Consider the following 16,689-nt stretch of genomic DNA (forward strand, 5'->3'; position numbering starts at 1 on the left):
AAAATGGATAAACTCAGGAGAGATGTAATGATGAAGACAAAGAAATTGGGGGGTAAGGATGTGCCTGATTTAAAAAGGTTTTTATATATTCACTTTTTTTCTATGTGTTTTAATGGCTTGCAAAGAAACTGTTATTGGTCTTATTTTTTAAAATATGCTGCAGGTCACATTTTTAGAAAAAGAAAGTGGATAACCTTACCTTTAACGTCCCCAATCTTATTTATTCCCCCAGCGCACTATGTGGTTTTAGAAAAGATTATTCGTATTTATGGCATTGCTAATTTTAGTCAAGAAATTTGTAGTAATGCACGAAAATTAGTTCCTGAAATCAGGAAGATAGAACAGATTTGCTTAATATCTAATTATTCCACTGAGAAATCTCTAAGAGTTTGGAGGATGGTGAATATGGGATTCTTATCTAATGACTTAAAAGATCTGGCCTGGCAGATAGCACATCAATGTTTGCCTACCAGAGAATTCCAACACAGAAGAGGATTGTGTCGTAGTGCAAAGTGCCCGAGAATGGGGTGTCCTAGTGAGGAAACAGTTTTACACCTTTTTTGGAACTGTTTTTACGCCCAAGAGATATGGCATTTGATAGGACCCTTACTAAAATTCATTTCTGATCTTAATTTTTTAAATCATGAAGTTATTTTATATGGATTTTATAATGTTTTATCTGTGGAAAAGTCTCGGGTTTTGTGGATTAGTATAAATTGTATTAAAATTGCACTATGGAAGACGAGGAATATTCTTCTTTTTAAAAGAGACACTATTACCTCTAAAGATTGTGTTCGCCTAGCTCTTAGTGAGATGTATGTTTTCTATTTATTGGATAAAAAAAGATTAGGTCACAAAGTGGCTAAAAGTCTTTGGAATCTACATCTGTGGAATATGCTTTTAGCAGACTAAGTATAATCTGGACTGCGTAAGGTCTTTTAGTCTAAGAATATTATATCTAAAAGTAAAAAATCTGTTCTTATCAGTTTAATATCTGATACGTCCCCTATCTGGGGACCATATATTAAATGGATTTTTGAGAACGGGGGCCGATTTCGAAGCTTGCTTCCGTCGCCCTATGCATTGACCCGATATGGCAGTATCTTCGGGTACAGTGCACCACCCCCTTACAGGGTTAAAAAGAAAGATTCCTACTTTCATTGCTACCTGCTTGCTGGCTAGCCAGCTAGCCAGCCCTGTGGGCCTTGCTGCTGCTGCAGCCAAAAAACAAAAGGTGGTGCTGCTGCTGCTTCTGCTGCTTCTGCTTCTGCTTGTGTCTGGCCCCTGTTGGAGCGTCCAGGCACAGGACTTCTGCTGCTGCTGACTAAATGGCCTCCTTAATTGGATCATTTGAGTAGCCAGCACACCTGTGCAGGTAGGGCATGACATGATAGGCAGCTGCCTTGATAGCGGGTGGGTGCTGAATGTTCCTAATTGACAAAATAAGATTAATGCTTATGAAGAAATATAAAATCTCATCCCTTCCCCAATATCGCGCCACACCCCTACCCCTTAATTCCCTGGTTGAACGTGATGGACATATGTCTTTTTTCGACCGTACTAACTATGTAACTATGTAACATAACATGGGGGGGGGGGGGGGGGGGGTCTCCTGGCTGTTCACACAGGTGTGTCATTGCTGTACATTGACCATGCATTGCTTCTGTGGTATTGCAAAGGCAAAGACAAATGCTTCCAGCCATCCATTGCACTAATGGATTGGTCATCAGCTGGCTGTCTATGTCCCGCATCAATATAGACCAAAGTACAGAGGGTTAGGCTATGCTATTGTGCACCTACCTGATGCATCAGAAGGTGCGAGGCCCTTGCTAAATTCTGTGCACAGACTTTGAGATCTATGCTTTAGACTGTATCTAAACCTGCTCCAACATGGACTGACATTCTGGCCTACTTTCAGCCGATGCGACTTGTCTGTCGCTGAACAGTCGCTTTTTATGTATTCAGCACCTATGTATAATGTTGTAAAAATGCTCTAGAAGCTAAAGTCGCAGAAATGTCACACATATTTGGCCTGCAACTTTCTGTGCGACAAATTCAGACAGGAAAAATCAGTATAAATCCTTAGAAAATTATCCCCCAGTGTCTCCATCTGCTGGCGGTATTGAATAAGCATTGCTGCACTGATGGGGTATGCATTAGACGAAAAAAAAGAAGAAAAAGAAGAATAATACGCCCAGAAAAGAGGCGAAAAGGAGAAAAACGTAAAAAAACGTGAAAAAAAAGTAAGAGGAAGAGAAGGGAAAAAAAGGTGGAAATGGGTTTAAAAGTGATTTCGGCGGAGAAATATATATATATATATATATATATATATATATATATATATATGCGCACACACACACATAGATATAAACGTATTCTCCGTTGAGATATTGCAGCCGCTGCTGTGTCCAGGCCCAGGAGCCTTAGCACTGTGCTGTGATGTCACTCAATACCACTGACATCACTAGGTGTAAACAACATCTCTCCTTTGCTGTGTATGTGACTATGGAGCTGTTTGGTGATGTCGTCTATTACGGCCTTCATAGAAGCAACAGGAGATTGTTGCATCCATCTTGAACCCTCAGAACTACAGTGCTATGATGTCACTCACTTCCACAGGCCTTGCAGAGTGTAAACAACAACAACCCAGCTTTGTTGTGTATGTAACCAAAGGGATTTGTGATGTCACCTAGAACCTTCACAGCAGCGACAGCTTTATGAGGAGCATCAGCACTGCTCTGCCTGAGCAGAACCATCACCGCCATAGGTTGTCAAATAACCCGGATTTAACCCACACAGGTAAGTCCAATGGGGTGCAGGCATGTCCTCTATGCTTACAGCTTCCCGTGGGTGTTGGTTTGATACCGTTTGGGGACAGCCAAGGAGGCATCTGCAGGCAACAAAGGTAGGTGTGTGCTTGTGTGTGTGTTTCCTATGCAGATCCTAAGCCCAGTGTCACATGCAAGTAGGAGGAGTAAGAAGGGTTCCTGGCAAATCCGGGTTATGGATTGCATTTAAAAAGGCCCCGTGGGAGTGCAATGGGCCCCTGTCTTGCTGCTTAGCAATAATGGTATGGGTTTAGGTTCTGCTGTGTGTACTGGTGGTTGACTGCCCCCCAGCCCAGAGTGTGCATGGAAAATTGTCTGGCAGCCTCCCTGACAGCAAGCAGTGATAGTGCCCATGAAGGGGACCTTGTTGGGCCCGCCCCTTTCACGGTTATCGCTTCTCGGCCTTTTGGCTAGATCAAGTGTCTGGTCAGGAGGATCCTGGGAGTTTGTCCTACCTTTTCCAAGGGGGGCTGCTACGAGGAACCGAAAAGGCGATCGACAAGATGGGTGTTCGCATCCGTTACCTTACATCCGGTGAAACGCGGATTCGTTTTTCCTTTCGCTTTGATGTTGATGAAGACAAGCAAGAACTCGTCCAACTTTCTTATTTTGTGAAAGAAACTCTCTACAAGCTTCTTGGGGTGAAGAAAGAGAACATCGTCTGTCTCAGAGATCCTCGGAAGGGCAGCTTCATCCTAACTCTGGACTCTGCTTATGCATGCCAGAATCTTTTTGAGAAGCTGAAAAGCAATCAAGACCTTGCTGAGCTTGATGGGATCACGGTCACAGTGTTGTATACTGGAGGCGATATTCCTCTAGTTGTGTGTATGCACAATCCCTTTGTGACTGTGTCCCATATTGAGCTCTTTTTGGGGAAATACTGCAGTTCTGTTAAGTATTCCCATAAGGTGATGAATTCAGAAGACCTATGGACGGGGAAACATAAGTTTTTTGTGAAAATGAAGGAGGATGCTACTGGCATTGGAGGGTTGTGTCATCCACCCTCCAACTTTTCTATCGGTCGGGATAAGGGCTATTTGTTTTATCCCGAGATGCCTACTTTTTGTAGGAAATGTAAGAAATTCGGACATACTATGGAAGTTTGCACGGACACTACAGTTCGCTGTGGTCGGTGCAATCAAGAAGGCCATGTTTCTAAGGACTGTGCTAAAATCGTCTGCAACATTTGTGGTGAAGAAGGCCATGCCTTTAAAGATTGCAGTCTCCGTTCCAGTGTAGCTAGATCGTGGGCTGACCGTGTAGCGGGGAGAGTGGGTGTAGTGCAAGCTGAAGTACCACCTGCGAAAGCACCCCAGCGGTCTGAGGCGCCTTCAGAAAAGCCGGCTGTAACTTCTCATGTCGTGGCGGAGCTTATGGACCTTTCTGCTGTGCCTGAGACAGAGGGGAGACCTTCTGTGGAGGGTTCTGGTGGTGGAGGGTCACTAGTGAGCAGTGAAGCCATGGAGGTTGGCGTGAAGGAGATCAAGCGGAAGAAGGAACTTGGAGATGAGCCACAACTTGGCATTAAACGGCCTGTCAAAAAAAGCTCAGACGAATGTGAGGACAGTCAACATGCATGGAGGCCTTCTATAAGATCAGCGTCCGATCCAAAAAATATCAAAGAGTTCGAAAGCCCGGAGTCACCTGTGGGTTTCATATCGGACTCAAACTCCAGTAGCGAATAGCTTCCTTAAAGTGCTCCTCTCTTAATGTGAGAGGTCTAAAGAGCCCTACGAGAAGGGCTGCTTTGTTTAGTTTTTTAGAGACCTTGGACTGTTCTCTGTTCTTTTTACAAGAATGTGGAATTGAACATAGTCCAAATTATGAGGACCTTTGTCGTAGCTGGACTTTGGGACCATCGGTCTGGTCGGGTGACAATCTGAACAGATCTTCAGGTGTTGGGATCTTGTTTAGAGGTTCAGATGTACAAGTTTTGTCCTTCTTAGAAATTATACCTGGTAGAGCGCTATTAGTTAATATTAAGTACAATGGCTCAGAGATTAAGCTTTTTAACATCTATGCTTCTCCTGAAAAAAATGAGAGAGCCGACTTGATTAATGATATTCAGGCTTTTATCCCAGGTTCAACACCTATTTTAATGGCTGGAGATTTTAATTGTTGTATGAGTGGTGATCATCGTGAGAGTGGAAGTGTGCATGTCAGAGTGGATAAAACAGAGAAACAGATTAAGAGTATGACTGAGGATTTTAACTTTACCGATGTCTGGAGGAGAAAATACCCAGACGACCCTGGTTACACATGGGAAAATAATGTCTGCAAATCCAGGATTGATTTTATTTTTTTATCGGAAAGTTTTAATCTAGTTGAGGTTTCTCTTTTATCGAATATTTTCTCTGATCATAAGTTATTACATGCACATGTCACTTTACCTGGCCTAGAGAAAGGCAGAGGCGTTTGGAAGCTCAACACTACTTTATTAGAGGACATGAAAACAAAAAATGATTTTATTGCTGCTTATAACAAATGGAGATTGCGTCAATCCCAATATAAAAATATTTTGGATTGGTGGGAGGATGTTAAAAAGTGGACTAAACTGTTTTTTATCCGTGTGGGCATCCAAAAGGCTAAGGAGAAAAAGTTATGGTTTAAAATGTTAAACACTAAAATCCAAACATATTATAAACTAAAGCAAGCCGGGCTTGAGATGGATGATGTTATTGCTCAGACAAAGAATGAAATAAAAAATGCCATTAGTCAAAAAGGAAAAGAAATGATTTTTAACAGCAAGGTGCAATGTCTGGAGAATGATGAAAAGTGTTCGAGATTCTTTTTTAAGAAGGTGGTGGGAAAGAAAGAAATGATATCTGTAATAGAAGGGAAGATAACTAATGAAGAGATGTTGCGAGAAGCACAAGTATTTTATCAGGAGCTTTTTAATAAAAAAGATATTGATATTTCCTTTACTAATGATGTTTTAGATACCTTGGATTCAAAACTTGACAAAACTGACCAAGAGAGCCTTTGTGATGAAATCTTTTTACCTGAACTTTTAAGCACTTTTAAGAGTTTTTTAAATGGTAAAACACCTGGTTCGGATGGGTTGCCAGTTGAATTTTATCTGTGTTTTTGGTCCATTTTAAAAGATGATCTTTTAGGTATTTTTAACTGTGCTTTTAAATCTGAGATTTTACCTGCGTCCTGGAGAGATGGTGTTGTTACTCTGATTTTTAAAAAAGGAGACATCTCTAAATTAGAAAATTGGAGGCCTATTACCCTGCTAAATACAGACTATAAGGTTTTAGCAAAAATTTTAGCAAATAGGCTCAAGCAGGTAATTTCTAAGGTTATACACAGTGACCAAGTATGCGGAGTACCTGGAAGGAAAATAAGTGATCATCTAAACCTTGTAAAAGATGTTTTATGGTATCAGAAACAATGTGATCAGAAATTGGCAATTTTATCCTTGGATTTTCAAAAGGCTTATGACCGTGTTTCTCATGATTTTTTATGGTTGGTTTTAAAGAAAATGAATTTTCCTGATTTTATTGTTGGAAAAATTGCACTTTTATATAAAAACTGTTTTAGTCGTATTTTAATTAACGGTTTTTTATCCCAAGAGGTATGTTTACAGTCTGGGGTGAAACAGGGGTGCCCCCTATCACCCATTCTTTTCATATGTGCAATAGAACCTCTGTTGAATGTTTTGAGAAAAGATAAGCTCATTAGAGGAGTGCCAATCCCTGGAAGTGGAGGACAGAGCGTAAAGACGATAGCATACATGGATGATGTTAATATTCTATGTCCAGATGAACCATCCCTGAAACGTGCTATCAGACAGACAGAATTTTTTTGTGAGGGCTCTGGCTTCAAATTAAATAAAAATAAATGTGATTGCTTTGCAATAGGGAATTGGGGCAATACGGAGGTGAATGTGCAATATGATAAAATCAAAATCTTGGGTGTCATCTTTGACAATGAAAATAATGGAGAGGAAAGCTGGTCCATCGTCAAAGAGAAAGTGCAAAAGAAAATAAGTTTTTGGAAAATGAGGAAATTAACAATAGAAGGAAAAGTACTGATAATGAAAGCTTTGTTGCTACCTATCATGCTATATTTAAGCTTGGTTTTCCCACCGAGTGAACGCACCTTAAAGTTTTTAAACAAGATTTGCTTTCATTTTTTATGGGGGTCTAAAATGGATAAACTCAGGAGAGATGTAATGATGAAGACAAAGAAATTGGGGGGTAAGGATGTGCCTGATTTAAAAAGGTTTTTATATATTCACTTTTTTTCTATGTGTTTTAATGGCTTGCAAAGAAACTGTTATTGGTCTTATTTTTTAAAATATGCTGCAGGTCACATTTTTAGAAAAAGAAAGTGGATAACCTTACCTTTAACGTCCCCAATCTTATTTATTCCCCCAGCGCACTATGTGGTTTTAGAAAAGATTATTCGTATTTATGGCATTGCTAATTTTAGTCAAGAAATTTGTAGTAATGCACGAAAATTAGTTCCTGAAATCAGGAAGATAGAACAGATTTGCTTAATATCTAATTATTCCACTGAGAAATCTCTAAGAGTTTGGAGGATGGTGAATATGGGATTCTTATCTAATGACTTAAAAGATCTGGCCTGGCAGATAGCACATCAATGTTTGCCTACCAGAGAATTCCAACACAGAAGAGGATTGTGTCGTAGTGCAAAGTGCCCGAGAATGGGGTGTCCTAGTGAGGAAACAGTTTTACACCTTTTTTGGAACTGTTTTTACGCCCAAGAGATATGGCATTTGATAGGACCCTTACTAAAATTCATTTCTGATCTTAATTTTTTAAATCATGAAGTTATTTTATATGGATTTTATAATGTTTTATCTGTGGAAAAGTCTCGGGTTTTGTGGATTAGTATAAATTGTATTAAAATTGCACTATGGAAGACGAGGAATATTCTTCTTTTTAAAAGAGACACTATTACCTCTAAAGATTGTGTTCGCCTAGCTCTTAGTGAGATGTATGTTTTCTATTTATTGGATAAAAAAAGATTAGGTCACAAAGTGGCTAAAAGTCTTTGGAATCTACATCTGTGGAATATGCTTTTAGCAGACTAAGTATAATCTGGACTGCGTAAGGTCTTTTAGTCTAAGAATATTATATCTAAAAGTAAAAAATCTGTTCTTATCAGTTTAATATCTGATACGTCCCCTATCTGGGGACCATATATTAAATGGATTTTTGAGAACGGGGGCCGATTTCGAAGCTTGCTTCCGTCGCCCTATGCATTGACCCGATATGGCAGTATCTTCGGGTACAGTGCACCACCCCCTTACAGGGTTAAAAAGAAAGATTCCTACTTTCATTGCTACCTGCTTGCTGGCTAGCCAGCTAGCCAGCCCTGTGGGCCTTGCTGCTGCTGCAGCCAAAAAACAAAAGGTGGTGCTGCTGCTGCTTCTGCTGCTTCTGCTTCTGCTTGTGTCTGGCCCCTGTTGGAGCGTCCAGGCACAGGACTTCTGCTGCTGCTGACTAAATGGCCTCCTTAATTGGATCATTTGAGTAGCCAGCACACCTGTGCAGGTAGGGCATGACATGATAGGCAGCTGCCTTGATAGCGGGTGGGTGCTGAATGTTCCTAATTGACAAAATAAGATTAATGCTTATGAAGAAATATAAAATCTCATCCCTTCCCCAATATCGCGCCACACCCCTACCCCTTAATTCCCTGGTTGAACGTGATGGACATATGTCTTTTTTCGACCGTACTAACTATGTAACTATGTAACATAACATGGGGGGGGGGGGGGGGGTCTCCTGGCTGTTCACACAGGTGTGTCATTGCTGTACATTGACCATGCATTGCTTCTGTGGTATTGCAAAGGCAAAGACAAATGCTTCCAGCCATCCATTGCACTAATGGATTGGTCATCAGCTGGCTGTCTATGTCCCGCATCAATATAGACCAAAGTACAGAGGGTTAGGCTATGCTATTGTGCACCTACCTGATGCATCAGAAGGTGCGAGGCCCTTGCTAAATTCTGTGCACAGACTTTGAGATCTATGCTTTAGACTGTATCTAAACCTGCTCCAACATGGACTGACATTCTGGCCTACTTTCAGCCGATGCGACTTGTCTGTCGCTGAACAGTCGCTTTTTATGTATTCAGCACCTATGTATAATGTTGTAAAAATGCTCTAGAAGCTAAAGTCGCAGAAATGTCACACATATTTGGCCTGCAACTTTCTGTGCGACAAATTCAGACAGGAAAAATCAGTATAAATCCTTAGAAAATTATCCCCCAGTGTCTCCATCTGCTGGCGGTATTGAATAAGCATTGCTGCACTGATGGGGTATGCATTAGACGAAAAAAAAGAAGAAAAAGAAGAATAATACGCCCAGAAAAGAGGCGAAAAGGAGAAAAACGTAAAAAAACGTGAAAAAAAAGTAAGAGGAAGAGAAGGGAAAAAAAGGTGGAAATGGGTTTAAAAGTGATTTCGGCGGAGAATATATATATATATATATATATATATATATATATATATATATATATGCGCACACACACATAGATATAAACGTATTCTCCGTTGAGATATTGCAGCCGCTGCTGTGTCCAGGCCCAGGAGCCTTAGCACTGTGCTGTGATGTCACTCAATACCACTGACATCACTAGGTGTAAACAACATCTCTCCTTTGCTGTGTATGTGACTATGGAGCTGTTTGGTGATGTCGTCTATTACGGCCTTCATAGAAGCAACAGGAGATTGTTGCATCCATCTTGAACCCTCAGAACTACAGTGCTATGATGTCACTCACTTCCACAGGCCTTGCAGAGTGTAAACAACAACAACCCAGCTTTGTTGTGTATGTAACCAAAGGGATTTGTGATGTCACCTAGAACCTTCACAGCAGCGACAGCTTTATGAGGAGCATCAGCACTGCTCTGCCTGAGCAGAACCATCACCGCCATAGGTTGTCAAATAACCCGGATTTAACCCACACAGGTAAGTCCAATGGGGTGCAGGCATGTCCTCTATGCTTACAGCTTCCCGTGGGTGTTGGTTTGATACCGTTTGGGGACAGCCAAGGAGGCATCTGCAGGCAACAAAGGTAGGTGTGTGCTTGTGTGTGTGTTTCCTATGCAGATCCTAAGCCCAGTGTCACATGCAAGTAGGAGGAGTAAGAAGGGTTCCTGGCAAATCCGGGTTATGGATTGCATTTAAAAAGGCCCCGTGGGAGTGCAATGGGCCCCTGTCTTGCTGCTTAGCAATAATGGTATGGGTTTAGGTTCTGCTGTGTGTACTGGTGGTTGACTGCCCCCCAGCCCAGAGTGTGCATGGAAAATTGTCTGGCAGCCTCCCTGACAGCAAGCAGTGATAGTGCCCATGAAGGGGACCTTGTTGGGCCCGCCCCTTTCACGGTTATCGCTTCTCGGCCTTTTGGCTAAGATCAAGTGTAGTATCTGTTCTTATCAGTTTAATATCTGATACGTCCCCTATCTGGGGACCATATATTAAATGGATTTTTGAGAACGGGGGCCGATTTCGAAGCTTGCTTCCGTCGCCCTATGCATTGACCCGATATGGCAGTATCTTCGGGTACAGTGCACCACCCCCTTACAGGGTTAAAAAGAAAGATTCCTACTTTCATTGCTACCTGCTTGCTGGCTAGCCAGCTAGCCAGCCCTGTGGGCCTTGCTGCTGCTGCAGCCAAAAAACAAAAGGTGGTGCTGCTGCTGCTTCTGCTGCTTCTGCTTCTGCTTGTGTCTGGCCCCTGTTGGAGCGTCCAGGCACAGGACTTCTGCTGCTGCTGACTAAATGGCCTCCTTAATTGGATCATTTGAGTAGCCAGCACACCTGTGCAGGTAGGGCATGACATGATAGGCAGCTGCCTTGATAGCGGGTGGGTGCTGAATGTTCCTAATTGACAAAATAAGATTAATGCTTATGAAGAAATATAAAATCTCATCCCTTCCCCAATATCGCGCCACACCCCTACCCCTTAATTCCCTGGTTGAGAACGTGATGGACATATGTCTTTTTTCGACCGTACTAACTATGTAACTATGTAACATAACATGGGGGGGGGGGGGTCTCCTGGCTGTTCACACAGGTGTGTCATTGCTGTACATTGACCATGCATTGCTTCTGTGGTATTGCAAAGGCAAAGACAAATGCTTCCAGCCATCCATTGCACTAATGGATTGGTCATCAGCTGGCTGTCTATGTCCCGCATCAATATAGACCAAAGTACAGAGGGTTAGGCTATGCTATTGTGCACCTACCTGATGCATCAGAAGGTGCGAGGCCCTTGCTAAATTCTGTGCACAGACTTTGAGATCTATGCTTTAGACTGTATCTAAACCTGCTCCAACATGGACTGACATTCTGGCCTACTTTCAGCCGATGCGACTTGTCTGTCGCTGAACAGTCGCTTTTTATGTATTCAGCACCTATGTATAATGTTGTAAAAATGCTCTAGAAGCTAAAGTCGCAGAAATGTCACACATATTTGGCCTGCAACTTTCTGTGCGACAAATTCAGACAGGAAAAATCAGTATAAATCCTTAGAAAATTATCCCCCAGTGTCTCCATCTGCTGGCGGTATTGAATAAGCATTGCTGCACTGATGGGGTATGCATTAGACGAAAAAAAAGAAGAAAAAGAAGAATAATACGCCCAGAAAAGAGGCGAAAAGGAGAAAAACGTAAAAAAACGTGAAAAAAAAGTAAGAGGAAGAGAAGGGAAAAAAAGGTGGAAATGGGTTTAAAAGTGATTTCGGCGGAGAAATATATATATATATATATATATATATATATATATATATATATATGCGCACACACACACATAGATATAAACGTATTCTCCGTTGAGATATTGCAGCCGCTGCTGTGTCCAGGCCCAGGAGCCTTAGCACTGTGCTGTGATGTCACTCAATACCACTGACATCACTAGGTGTAAACAACATCTCTCCTTTGCTGTGTATGTGACTATGGAGCTGTTTGGTGATGTCGTCTATTACGGCCTTCATAGAAGCAACAGGAGATTGTTGCATCCATCTTGAACCCTCAGAACTACAGTGCTATGATGTCACTCACTTCCACAGGCCTTGCAGAGTGTAAACAACAACAACCCAGCTTTGTTGTGTATGTAACCAAAGGGATTTGTGATGTCACCTAGAACCTTCACAGCAGCGACAGCTTTATGAGGAGCATCAGCACTGCTCTGCCTGAGCAGAACCATCACCGCCATAGGTTGTCAAATAACCCGGATTTAACCCACACAGGTAAGTCCAATGGGGTGCAGGCATGTCCTCTATGCTTACAGCTTCCCGTGGGTGTTGGTTTGATACCGTTTGGGGACAGCCAAGGAGGCATCTGCAGGCAACAAAGGTAGGTGTGTGCTTGTGTGTGTGTTTCCTATGCAGATCCTAAGCCCAGTGTCACATGCAAGTAGGAGGAGTAAGAAGGGTTCCTGGCAAATCCGGGTTATGGATTGCATTTAAAAAGGCCCCGTGGGAGTGCAATGGGCCCCTGTCTTGCTGCTTAGCAATAATGGTATGGGTTTAGGTTCTGCTGTGTGTACTGGTGGTTGACTGCCCCCCAGCCCAGAGTGTGCATGGAAAATTGTCTGGCAGCCTCCCTGACAGCAAGCAGTGATAGTGCCCATGAAGGGGACCTTGTTGGGCCCGCCCCTTTCACGGTTATCGCTTCTCGGCCTTTTGGCTAAGATCAAGTGTAGTATCTGTTCTTATCAGTTTAATATCTGATACGTCCCCTATCTGGGGACCATATATTAAATGGATTTTTGAGAACGGGGGCCGATTTCGAAGCTTGCTTCCGTCGCCCTATGCATTGACCCGATATGGCAGTATCTTCGGGTACAGTGCACCACCCCCTTACAGGGTTAAAAAGAAAGATTCCTACTTTCATTGCTACCTGCTTGCTGGCTAGCCAGCTAGCCAGCCCTGTGGGCCTTGCTGCTGCTGCAGCCAAAAAACAAAAGGTGGTGCTGCTGCTGCTTCTGCTGCTTCTGCTTCTGCTTGTGTCTGGCCCCTGTTGGAGCGTCCAGGCACAGGACTTCTGCTGCTGCTGACTAAATGGCCTCCTTAATTGGATCATTTGAGTAGCCAGCACACCTGTGCAGGTAGGGCATGACATGATAGGCAGCTGCCTTGATAGCGGGTGGGTGCTGAATGTTCCTAATTGACAAAATAAGATTAATGCTTATGAAGAAATATAAAATCTCATCCCTTCCCCAATATCGCGCCACACCCCTACCCCTTAATTCCCTGGTTGAACGTGATGGACATATGTCTTTTTTCGACCGTACTAACTATGTAACTATGTAACATAACATGGGGGGGGGGGGGGGGTCTCCTGGCTGTTCACACAGGTGTGTCATTGCTGTACATTGACCATGCATTGCTTCTGTGGTATTGCAAAGGCAAAGACAAATGCTTCCAGCCATCCATTGCACTAATGGATTGGTCATCAGCTGGCTGTCTATGTCCCGCATCAATATAGACCAAAGTACAGAGGGTTAGGCTATGCTATTGTGCACCTACCTGATGCATCAGAAGGTGCGAGGCCCTTGCTAAATTCTGTGCACAGACTTTGAGATCTATGCTTTAGACTGTATCTAAACCTGCTCCAACATGGACTGACATTCTGGCCTACTTTCAGCCGATGCGACTTGTCTGTCGCTGAACAGTCGCTTTTTATGTATTCAGCACCTATGTATAATGTTGTAAAAATGCTCTAGAAGCTAAAGTCGCAGAAATGTCACACATATTTGGCCTGCAACTTTCTGTGCGACAAATTCAGACAGGAAAAATCAGTATAAATCCTTAGAAAATTATCCCCCAGTGTCTCCATCTGCTGGCGGTATTGAATAAGCATTGCTGCACTGATGGGGTATGCATTAGACGAAAAAAAAGAAGAAAAAGAAGAATAATACGCCCAGAAAAGAGACGAAAAGGAGAAAAACGTAAAAAAACGTGAAAAAAAAGTAAGAGGAAGAGAAGGGAAAAAAAGGTGGAAATGGGTTTAAAAGTGATTTCGGCGGAGAAATATATATATATATATATATATATATATATATATATATGCGCACACACACACATAGATATAAACGTATTCTCCGTTGAGATATTGCAGCCGCTGCTGTGTCCAGGCCCAGGAGCCTTAGCACTGTGCTGTGATGTCACTCAATACCACTGACATCACTAGGTGTAAACAACATCTCTCCTTTGCTGTGTATGTGACTATGGAGCTGTTTGGTGATGTCGTCTATTACGGCCTTCATAAAAGCAACAGGAGATTGTTGCATCCATCTTGAACCCTCAGAACTACAGTGCTATGATGTCACTCACTTCCACAGGCCTTGCAGAGTGTAAACAACAACAACCCAGCTTTGTTGTGTATGTAACCAAAGGGATTTGTGATGTCACCTAGAACCTTCACAGCAGCGACAGCTTTATGAGGAGCATCAGCACTGCTCTGCCTGAGCAGAACCATCACCGCCATAGGTTGTCAAATAACCCGGATTTAACCCACACAGGTAAGTCCAATGGGGTGCAGGCATGTCCTCTATGCTTACAGCTTCCCGTGGGTGTTGGTTTGATACCGTTTGGGGACAGCCAAGGAGGCATCTGCAGGCAACAAAGGTAGGTGTGTGCTTGTGTGTGTGTTTCCTATGCAGATCCTAAGCCCAGTGTCACATGCAAGTAGGAGGAGTAAGAAGGGTTCCTGGCAAATCCGGGTTATGGATTGCATTTAAAAAGGCCCCGTGGGAGTGCAATGGGCCCCTGTCTTGCTGCTTAGCAATAATGGTATGGGTTTAGGTTCTGCTGTGTGTACTGGTGGTTGACTGCCCCCCAGCCCAGAGTGTGCATGGAAAATTGTCTGGCAGCCTCCCTGACAGCAAGCAGTGATAGTGCCCATGAAGGGGACCTTGTTGGGCCCGCCCCTTTCACGGTTATCGCTTCTCGGCCTTTTGGCTAGATCAAGTGTCTGGTCAGGAGGATCCTGGGAGTTTGTCCTACCTTTTCCAAGGGGGGCTGCTACGAGGAACCGAAAAGGCGATCGACAAGATGGGTGTTCGCATCCGTTACCTTACATCCGGTGAAACGCGGATTCGTTTTTCCTTTCGCTTTGATGTTGATGAAGACAAGCAAGAACTCGTCCAACTTTCTTATTTTGTGAAAGAAACTCTCTACAAGCTTCTTGGGGTGAAGAAAGAGAACATCGTCTGTCTCAGAGATCCTCGGAAGGGCAGCTTCATCCTAACTCTGGACTCTGCTTATGCATGCCAGAATCTTTTTGAGAAGCTGAAAAGCAATCAAGACCTTGCTGAGCTTGATGGGATCACGGTCACAGTGTTGTATACTGGAGGCGATATTCCTCTAGTTGTGTGTATGCACAATCCCTTTGTGACTGTGTCCCATATTGAGCTCTTTTTGGGGAAATACTGCAGTTCTGTTAAGTATTCCCATAAGGTGATGAATTCAGAAGACCTATGGACGGGGAAACATAAGTTTTTTGTGAAAATGAAGGAGGATGCTACTGGCATTGGAGGGTTGTGTCATCCACCCTCCAACTTTTCTATCGGTCGGGATAAGGGCTATTTGTTTTATCCCGAGATGCCTACTTTTTGTAGGAAATGTAAGAAATTCGGACATACTATGGAAGTTTGCACGGACACTACAGTTCGCTGTGGTCGGTGCAATCAAGAAGGCCATGTTTCTAAGGATTGTGCTAAAATCGTCTGCAACATTTGTGGTGAAGAAGGCCATGCCTTTAAAGATTGCAGTCTCCGTTCCAGTGTAGCTAGATCGTGGGCTGACCGTGTAGCGGGGAGAGTGGGTGTAGTGCAAGCTGAAGTACCACCTGCGAAAGCACCCCAGCGGTCTGAGGCGCCTTCAGAAAAGCCGGCTGTAACTTCTCATGTCGTGGCGGAGCTTATGGACCTTTCTGCTGTGCCTGAGACAGAGGGGAGACCTTCTGTGGAGGGTTCTGGTGGTGGAGGGTCACTAGTGAGCAGTGAAGCCATGGAGGTTGGCGTGAAGGAGATCAAGCGGAAGAAGGAACTTGGAGATGAGCCACAACTTGGCATTAAACGGCCTGTCAAAAAAAGCTCAGACGAATGTGAGGACAGTCAACATGCATGGAGGCCTTCTATAAGATCAGCGTCCGATCCAAAAAATATCAAAGAGTTCGAAAGCCCGGAGTCACCTGTGGGTTTCATATCGGACTCAAACTCCAGTAGCGAATAGCTTCCTTAAAGTGCTCCTCTCTTAATGTGAGAGGTCTAAAGAGCCCTACGAGAAGGGCTGCTTTGTTTAGTTTTTTAGAGACCTTGGACTGTTCTCTGTTCTTTTTACAAGAATGTGGAATTGAACATAGTCCAAATTATGAGGACCTTTGTCGTAGCTGGACTTTGGGACCATCGGTCTGGTCGGGTGACAATCTGAACAGATCTTCAGGTGTTGGGATCTTGTTTAGAGGTTCAGATGTACAAGTTTTGTCCTTCTTAGAAATTATACCTGGTAGAGCGCTATTAGTTAATATTAAGTACAATGGCTCAGAGATTAAGCTTTTTAACATCTATGCTTCTCCTGAAAAAAATGAGAGAGCCGACTTGATTAATGATATTCAGGCTTTTATCCCAGGTTCAACACCTATTTTAATGGCTGGAGATTTTAATTGTTGTATGAGTGGTGATCATCGTGAGAGTGGAAGTGTGCATGTCAGAGTGGATAAAACAGAGAAACAGATTAAGAGTATGACTGAGGATTTTAACTTTACCGATGTCTGGAGGAGAAAATACCCAGACGACCCTGGTTACACATGGGAAAATAATGTCTGCAAATCCAGGATTGATTTTATTTTTTTATCGGAAAGTTTTAATCTAGT

At 43.1% G+C, this 16,689-nt stretch overlaps 2 non-coding genes and 2 pseudogenes across 2 annotated transcripts; all 4 read left to right on the forward strand.

The window, feature by feature from the left end:
- Positions 1 to 949: 949 nt before the first annotated feature.
- LOC130313150 (U2 spliceosomal RNA) lies at positions 950 to 1,125 on the forward strand (annotated as a pseudogene).
- A 6,805-nt stretch (positions 1,126 to 7,930) lies between these two features.
- Positions 7,931 to 8,106, forward strand: LOC130313151 (U2 spliceosomal RNA; annotated as a pseudogene).
- A 2,091-nt stretch (positions 8,107 to 10,197) lies between these two features.
- On the forward strand, positions 10,198 to 10,388 carry LOC130313052 (U2 spliceosomal RNA). The gene has a single exon (XR_008861077.1). It is a non-coding gene; the product is annotated as a U2 spliceosomal RNA (small nuclear RNA).
- Positions 10,389 to 12,478: 2,090 nt separating this feature from the next.
- On the forward strand, positions 12,479 to 12,669 carry LOC130313053 (U2 spliceosomal RNA). The gene has a single exon (XR_008861078.1). It is a non-coding gene; the product is annotated as a U2 spliceosomal RNA (small nuclear RNA).
- Positions 12,670 to 16,689: the final 4,020 nt, after the last annotated feature.

Source organism: Hyla sarda, unplaced genomic scaffold (genome assembly GCF_029499605.1).
Source record: "Hyla sarda isolate aHylSar1 unplaced genomic scaffold, aHylSar1.hap1 scaffold_175, whole genome shotgun sequence".
Classification (NCBI taxonomy): Eukaryota; Metazoa; Chordata; class Amphibia; order Anura; family Hylidae; genus Hyla; species Hyla sarda.